Below are 9,972 nucleotides of genomic sequence, written 5' to 3' on the forward strand. Positions count from 1 at the left end.
ACACCACCCAGGGTCAGACACCACCCACTACCACAGACACCACCCAGGGTCATAGACACCACCCAGGGTACCACAGACACCAACCAGTCACAGACACCACCCAGTACCACAGACACCATCCAGTACCACAGACACCACCCAGGGTCACAGACACCACCCCACCCAGTACCACAGACACCACCCAGGGTCATAGACACCACCCACTACCACAGACACCACCCAGGGTCATAGACACCACCCAGGGTCACAGACACCATCCAGTACCACAGACACCAACCAGTACCACAGACACCACCCACGGTCACAGACACCCCCCAGTACCACATACACTACCCACGGTCACAGACACCCCACAGTACCACATACATCACCCACGGTCACAGACACCACCCACTACCACATACACCATCCAGGGTCACAGACACCACCCACTACCACAGACACCACCCAGGGTCATAGACACCACCCACTACCACATACATCACCCACGGTCACAGACACCACCCAGTACCACATACACTACCCACGGTCACAGACACCCCACAGTACCACATACATCACCCACGGTCACAGACACCACCCAGTACCACAGACACCACCCAGGGTCATAGACTCCACCCAGTACCACAGACACCACCCACGGTCACAGACACCACCCAGTACCACAGACACCACCCAGGGTCATAGACACCACCCACTACCACATACACCATCCAGGGTCACAGACACCACCCACTACCACAGACACCACCCAGGGTCATAGACACCACCCACTACCACAGACACCACCCAGGGTCATAGACACCACCCAGGGTCATAGACACCACCCAGGGTCACAGACACCATCCAGTACCACAGACACCACCCAGTACCACAGACACCATCCAGTACCACAGACACCACCCAGGGTCACAGACACCACCCCACCCAGTACCACAGACACCACCCAGGGTCATAGACACCACCCACTACCACAGACACCACCCAGGGTCATAGACACCACCCAGGGTCACAGACACCATCCAGTACCACAGACACCAACCAGTACCACAGACACCACCCACGGTCACAGACACCCCCCAGTACCACATACACTACCCACGGTCACAGACACCCCACAGTACCACATACATCACCCACGGTCACAGACACCACCCACTACCACATACACCATCCAGGGTCACAGACACCACCCACTACCACAGACACCACCCAGGGTCATAGACACCACCCACTACCACATACATCACCCACGGTCACAGACACCACCCAGTACCACATACACTACCCACGGTCACAGACACCCCACAGTACCACATACATCACCCACGGTCACAGACACCACCCAGTACCACAGACACCACCCAGGGTCATAGACACCACCCAGTACCACAGACACCACCCACGGTCACAGACACCACCCAGTACCACAGACACCACCCAGGGTCATAGACACCACCCACTACCACATACACCATCCAGGGTCACAGACACCACCCACTACCACAGACACCACCCAGGGTCATAGACACCACCCACTACCACAGACACCACCCAGGGTCATAGACACCACCCAGGGTCATAGACACCACCCAGGGTCACAGACACCATCCAGTACCACAGACACCACCCAGTACCACAGACACCATCCAGTACCACAGACACCACCCAGGGTCACAGACACCACCCCACCCAGTACCACAGACACCACCCAGGGTCATAGACACCACCCACTACCACAGACACCACCCAGGGTCATAGACACCACCCAGGGTCACAGACACCATCCAGTACCACAGACACCAACCAGTACCACAGACACCACCCACGGTCACAGACACCCCCAGTACCATACACTACCCACGGTCACAGACACCCCACAGTACCACATACATCACCCACGGTCACAGACACCACCCACTACCACATACACCATCCAGGGTCACAGACACCACTCACTACCACAGACACCACCCAGGGTCATAGACACCACCCACTACCACATACATCACCCACGGTCACAGACACCACCCAGTACCACAGACACCACCCACGGTCACAGACACCACCCAGTACCACAGACACCACCCAGTACCACAGACACCACCCACGGCCACAGACACCAGCCACGGTCACAGACACCACCCAGTACCACAGACACCACCCACAGACACCAACCAGTACCACAGACACCATCCAGTACCACAGACACCACCCAGGGTCACAGACACCACCCCACCCAGTACCACAGACACCACCCAGGGTCATAGACACCACCCACTACCACAGACACCACCCAGGGTCATAGACACCACCCAGGGTCACAGACACCATCCAGTACCACAGACACCAACCAGTACCACAGACACCACCCAGTACCACAGACACCATCCAGTACCACAGACACCACCCAGGGTCATAGACACCACCCAGGGTCACAGACACCATCCAGTACCACAGACACCAACCAGTACCACAGACACCACCCACGGTCACAGACACCCCCAGTACCACATACACTACCCACGGTCACAGACACCCCACAGTACCACATACATCACCCACGGTCACAGACACCACCCACTACCACATACACCATCCAGGGTCACAGACACCACCCACTACCACAGACACCACCCAGGGTCATAGACACCACCCACTACCACATATATCACCCACGGTCACAGACACCACCCAGTACCACAGACACCACCCACGGTCACAGACACCACCCAGTACCACAGACACCACCCACAGTCACAGACACCACCCAGTAGCACAGACACCACCCAGTACCACAGACACCACCCAGTACCACAGACACCACCCACGGTCACAGACACCACCCAGTACCACAGACACCACCCACGGTCACAGACACCACCCAGTACCACAGACACCACCCACAGTCACAGACACCAACCAGTACCACAGACACCATCCAGTACCACAGACACCACCCAGGGTCACAGACACCACCCCACCCAGTACCACAGACACCACCCAGGGTCATAGACACCACCCACTACCACAGACACCACCCAGGGTCATAGACACCACCCAGGGTCACAGACACCAACCAGTACCACAGACACCACCCAGTACCACAGACACCATCCAGTACCACAGACACCACCCAGGGTCATAGACACCACCCAGGGTCACAGACACCAACCAGTACCACAGACACCACCCAGTACCACAGACACCATCCAGTACCACAGACACCACCCAGGGTCACAGACACCACCCAGGGTCACAGACACCACCCCACCCAGTACCACAGACACCACCCAGGGTCATAGACACCACCCACTACCACAGACACCACCCAGGGTCATAGACACCACCCAGGGTCACAGACACCAACCAGTACCACAGACACCACCCACGGTCACAGACACCCCCCAGTACCACATACACTACCCACGGTCACAGACACCCCACAGTACCACATACATCACCCACGGTCACAGACACCACCCACTACCACATACACCATCCTGGGTCACAGACACCACCCACTACCACAGACACCACCCAGGGTCATAGACACCACCCAGGGTCACAGACACCACCCAGTACCACAGACCCACGGTCACAGACCCACAGTACCACAGACACCACCCACAGTCACAGACACCAACCAGTACCACAGACACCACCCAGTACCACAGACACCACCCAGTACCACAGACACACCACCCAGACACCACAGACACCATCCAGGGTCACAGACACCACCCCACCCAGTACCACAGACACCACCCAGGGTCATAGACACCACCCACTACCACAGACACCACCCAGGGTCAGACAGGGTCACAGACACCAACCAGTACCACAGACACCACCCAGTACCACAGACACCATCCAGTACCACAGACACCACCCAGGGTCACAGACACCACCCAGGGTCACAGACACCACCCCACCCAGTACCACAGACACCACCCACGGTCACAGACACCACCCAGTACCACAGACACCACCCACAGTCAGACACCAACCAGTAGCACAGACACCACCCAGTACCACAGACACTTGGTTAGAACAGAAATGTGTTTTTTATGCCTTCGAAAATGTGTCTTCTATGTTGTGAGCAACAGGGTCAGCCGCTGAATGGAGAGCTATTTTTGGGGTTAAGTGCCTTGCTCAAGAGCACAACGGTAGTGGATGGTGGTAATAACCTGACACCAGCAGCCCTCCAGTAGCCAGTTCAGTCAGGGGTTGGGAAATAGGAATACAGTAGTAGGCTACAACAAAATGTATTTTTAAGAGGGAGTATCACTCTCAACCAGCATGACCACCGCATGACAATCTAGTTGCTGCAAGCCTTCCCCTCCCTCAGAAACACACCATGGAAAAAAAAAATAGGGCCCATAGGGTATTGGTAATGAACTATATAGGGAATAGGGCCAAAGCTGCAAGCCTTCCCCTCCCTCAGAAACACCATGAAAAAAAAAAAAAACCCAACCCAACAAAAAAACAAGTCTTTCAAGTTGACGACAGTTGGCCTGTTGTTCGAAGAAGGTAGGGCAGGACTTTGGCACAATTTACTCATCAACAATGGTGCAATTAAGTTTTGTTTATTGGAGCTCTCTTTTTTTTTTTCATAAATCAGACGACTATAGCAGGTGGAGACTCCTTTACCCTGATTAGCTTGTGAATGAACAATAGAATTATAATCTGCCAAGGCCACTATTGGCCCAATCCCAGACCTCAGGTGCTTTTATCCAAAGCGATTTACAGTAAGTAGTACGTGTGCATACATTTTAATATGGGTGGCCCCAGAAAGTAAACCTTAAGGTGCCATGCAAGGTGCCATGCTCTACCAACAAATTTGAATACTACTGAATAGAGATAGACAACATCCTGGAACTTTCTGTCTGCCATCCAGCACACCACTGCACCTTCAATGGCCAGTCATCCCAACCCTAACCTGAGAACACCTCTCCCTGCATCCCTGCACCATGAAAGCCAGGGCCTCAGGTGGAGGCAGGAGTACTCTCACATACAGTACACCAGGGGAGAAATATTGAACCCATATATTTTGAACTGCATTAAAAAAAAGTAGTACCTTTTATGGTGTTTCAATGGGCGAGCCTTTTGGCAACATTTGGGCTGCAATACCGCCTTGATACATTACATTGGGACTTCTGTTATTTCGAAATTTCCCCAAACCAGATATACGGAATTGCAAAAAATGTTAAAGATAAATAAATGTATATATAAAAAAAAAAAATTGTGTGTGTTTTTTTGTTTAAATACACACAAAAAATATTTATAAATTAGAAAAATAGGATAATTTAAAAAATACTATAAATGAATAAAATAATAGTAATCAAAATAACAACAAAAAACTAAATACTAACAAAAAATATATATATTTTTGGGGAATTGCATTCAAAGACACTAGCTGTGAATGTGCACTAGATGGCGCAATTGGTCCTAAAATAAATCCTCAAATTAAATCCTCAAGAATTATGGGAACACATTTTTCCCAGTTACAATTGGTGTCATTGTCAAATAGTTTAAAATCACTTTTATTTTAAATAATTTGTTTTATTCCAAAAATATATCCCTCAGAAAAACGATTTCAGTCCCTTTTCTAAAACTATTGTTGTCGATCTTTTACAACAGTAAATCGGCCTACTCACTCACCAGCAGTACAAGACAGTTTGGATGACAGTTGAGAAAAAACAAACAAATCGCTTGCTGCCTGTCTTAAAATATGTCCCACATACAACCATGTTGACCACAGTGCAGTCTGAGCTCAAATTAACCAGGGGGTTACATATTATTCTTTGCATTCAAGAGAATTGACATTCATTTCAAATCAATTCCAATAACGATATACTCTGCAAATAATTAAATATGTAATCTATTGACCACAAATAGATGATGGAACATCATCTATAAAATATATAATAGTTGTAGGAAAGACGGTCCCTTTAAGAGTGAATGATGACGTCACAGCTAGCGCAAACCTGCAAGTGCAGCTGGCCATTGAACCATTATTTAACTACGCAAGTAGGTTAAGAACTCATTCTTATTTACAATGACGGCGTACCGGAGAACATTGGGTTAACTGCCTTGTTCAAAACGACAGATTTGTACCTTGTCAACTCCGGGAGTCAATCCCTTAATGCTCTGACCACTAGGCTCGCTGCCGCCCCGTGACCGAAATATCATCTTTTTTTTTGCATTACTGTTTTGCATTACTGTTTATAAATGATTGTCGTCATTGTTTCAGCATGTAGCATGCTTTGTATCTCTTTTCTATGTTAGCTCTGTACCATTGTTAGCTATATTTTCGCCCATCATTGTTAGCTGGCTAGATTTGTTGTTCCTTAGCTACCTGTATTTTTTCATTTCAGTCATTTTATTATTATAACAGAGCAGTATCTCGTTTTGTTATTGCTAAATTAAATGTCTTTCATAGTAGTGATACCATTGTATTCATGTTTAATATTTCCAGACCACGTCGTGTAGTGATAAATGGGTAGTTCATTGGATAATCATAGCTGAGTGATAACTGCACAGAAGTGTGATAATTTGTCAATCTACAATCAACATTAAAGAACCCCAAATAGAGGAACTGTCTCTCTCACCTTGTATCGTAATAGTACAATATCTCTGCCTACTCAAACCAGAGTAATAATCTGAGGCTTCATCCTCTTAAACAATATTCATTCCCAATGCAATAAGAAAATAACATTGGTATTATTTTTAAGGGTCAGGTCAATATAGTTTCCATGCAGTATTGCTGTCTACTATGACCAGTCTGGCCACAGAATGGAGAAGCTTTGGTGTGTCGTGTGATATAGTACACACATGATAGTGTTCATGAACCCAGATCAACTAATCACTTAGTTAAAAGATCTTCTGAAATCCCAGTGCAGAATACTATAATGAGCTACACACGTAACTCAAACTATTATGGAAATTGCGGATTTTCATGTCAATGAAAGATCTTTTGCAGAACTAATTTTAGGATGACAACATGATGGCCCCTTAATCCCAAATGGGCCCGTTTTCACAAAGACTCAGAGTACTGTAGAAGTGCTGATCTAGGATCAGTTTTCTCTTCTAATTCATAATGATTTTTGTATTTTTATTTGATTTTTATTTAACCTTTATTTAACTAGGCAAGTCAGTTAAGAACAAATTCTTATTTACAATGACGGCCTACCAAAAGGCAAAAGGCCTCCTGCTGGGAAGGGGGCTTGGGATTAAAAATACAAATAAATGTAATAAAAATTCAGGACAAAATACACATCACGACAAGAGAAACAAAACTACATAAAGAGTGACCTAAGATGACAACACAGCATGGCAGCAACACATGACAACACAGCGTGGTAACAACACAACATGACAACACAGTGTGGTAGCAACATAACATGACAGCATGGTAGCAACATAACATGACAGCATGGTAGCAACACAACATGGTAGCAGCACAACATGGCAGCAGCACAACATGGCAGCAGCACAAAACAGGGTACAAACATTATGGGTCACAGACAACAGCACAAAGGGCAAGAAGGTAGAGACAACAATACATCACGCAAAGCAGCCACAACGGTCAGTAAGAGTGTCCATGATTGAGTCTTTGAATGAAGAGATTGAGATAAAACGGTCCAGTTTGAGTGTTTGTTGCAGCTCGTTCCAGTCGCTAGCTGCAGCGAACTGAAAAGAGGAGAGACCCAGGGATGTGTGTGCTTTGGGGACCTTTAACAGAATGTGACTGGCAGAACGGGTGTTGTATGTGAATGATGAGGGCTGCAGTAGATATCTCAGATAGGGGGGAGTGAGGCCTAAGAGGGTTTTATAAATAAGCATCAACCAGTGGGTCTTGCGACGGGTATACAGAGATGACCAGTTTACAGAGGAGTATAGAGTGCAGTGATGTGTCCTATAAGGAGCATTGGTGGCAAATCTGATGGCCGAATGGTAAAGAACATCTAACCGCTCGAGAGCACCCTTACCTGCCGATCTGTAAATTATGTCTCCGTAATCTAGCATGGATAGGATGGTCATCTGAATCAGGGTTAGTTTGGCAGCTGGGGTGAAAGAGGAGCGATTACGATAGAGGAAACCAAGTCTAGATATAACTTTAGCCTGCGGCTTTGAAATGTGCTGAGAGAAGGACAGTGTATTGTCTAGCCCAACTCCCAAGTACTTGTATGAGGTGACTACCTCAAGCTCTAAACCCTCAGAGGTAGTAATCACTCCGGTGGGGAGAGGGGTATTCTTCTTACCAAACCACATGACCTTTGATTTGGAGATATTCAGAACAAGGTTAAGGGCAGAGAAAGCTTGTTGGACACTAACAAAGCTTTGTTATAGAGCGTTTAACACAAAATCCTGGGAGGGGCCAGCTGAGTATAAGACTGTATCATCTGCATATAAATGGATGAGAGTGACTCAGTGACCGCCTGCAGGGAGAAACTTTGTAGCGGAGCAGGGGGAAAAGAGGGAGGAGCAAAAAGAGGGAGGAGCAAAAAAAGAGGGAGGGGCAAAAAAAGAGGGAGGAGCGTCAGGGCTAGTCACATTAGAAGGGGTGTGAGATGAGGAAATGTTGGACGGGCAAGGAGACATGGCTGAGTTAAATAGGAATCCTGACTTAATGAAGTGGTGATTAAAGAGCTCAGCCATGCGCTTCTTGTCAGTAACAACCACATCATCAACATTAAGGGACATGGGCAGCTGTGAGGAGGAGGGTTTATTCTCCAGGTCTTTAACTGTTTCCAGAACTTCTTGGGGTTAGACCCACAGAGAGAGAACTGCTCCTTAAAGTAACTAACTTTGGCCTTCCGGATAGCCTGAGTGCACTTATTTTTCATTTTCCTGAACGAGAGCCAGTCAGCCTGAGTATGCGTGTGCCGAGCCTTTCGCCAAATGCAATTCTTGAGGTGGAGTAACTCTGCCAGATCACAGTCGAACCAGGGGCTGAACATGCTTTTAATTCTCATTTTCTTTATTGGGGCGTGTTAACAATACCACTGAAAATATCAAAAAAAAGAAGGTCCAAGCGTCTTCGACAGAGGGGATCAAGCTGATTCTATACCATTTTACAGAGGCCAGGTAATGAAGGAAGGTTTGCTCATTCAAGTTTTTTTAGCAAGCGTCTATGACAAATCAGGACCGGACGTTTCACTGAGCGGCCATTACGAACACAGGCTGTAAAACAGTGGCCACTAAGGTCATTACACAAAACAGCAGACGGATACCTATCAGGAATATTTGTGAGGAAAACAGGAGAGGGGAGCAGCATTTCCTGGGTGTTTGGAGTCATACAGTACCTTGTGGGATTGGTCATAATCTGAGAAAGATTTAGGGAGTCACATTGCTTTAGGATTTGGTCAGGTGGTTTAAGCATGTCCAAGTTTAGGTCACCTAGCAGGACAAATTCAGACTTGGTGTAAGGGGCCAGGAAAGAGCTTAGGGCAGGTAGGGTACAGGTAGGGTACAGGTAGGGTACAGGTAGGGCAGGTAGGGTACAGGTAGAGTACAGGTAGGGCAGAGGTAGGGTACAGGTAGGGCAGGTAGGGTACAGGTAGGGCAGGTAGAGTACAGGTAGAGTACAGGTAGGGTACAGGTAGGGGGCAGGTAGGGCACAGGTAGGGCAGGTAGGGTACAGGTAGAGTACAGGTAGAGTACAGGTAGGGTACAGGTAGGGTACAGGTAGGGTACAGGTAGAGTACAGGTAGGGTACAGGTAGAGTACAGGTAGGGTAGAGTACAGGTAGGGTACAGGTAGGGTAGAGGTAGGGTAGGGTACAGGTAGGGTACAGGTAGGGTACAGGCCGGTGCTGATGGAGGACGATACCACCCCGCAACAGTCAACAAAGAGTTATTTGAAAGTTTAATGCTTAAAACCAGCTAATCAAATTGTTTGGGGACAGACTTGGTGGAGACAACCGAGCACTGAAGGTGATCCTTGGTAAAGATTGCCACTCCCCCA

Source organism: Oncorhynchus nerka, linkage group LG23 (assembly GCF_034236695.1).
Source record: "Oncorhynchus nerka isolate Pitt River linkage group LG23, Oner_Uvic_2.0, whole genome shotgun sequence".
Lineage (NCBI taxonomy): Eukaryota > Metazoa > Chordata > Actinopteri > Salmoniformes > Salmonidae > Oncorhynchus > Oncorhynchus nerka.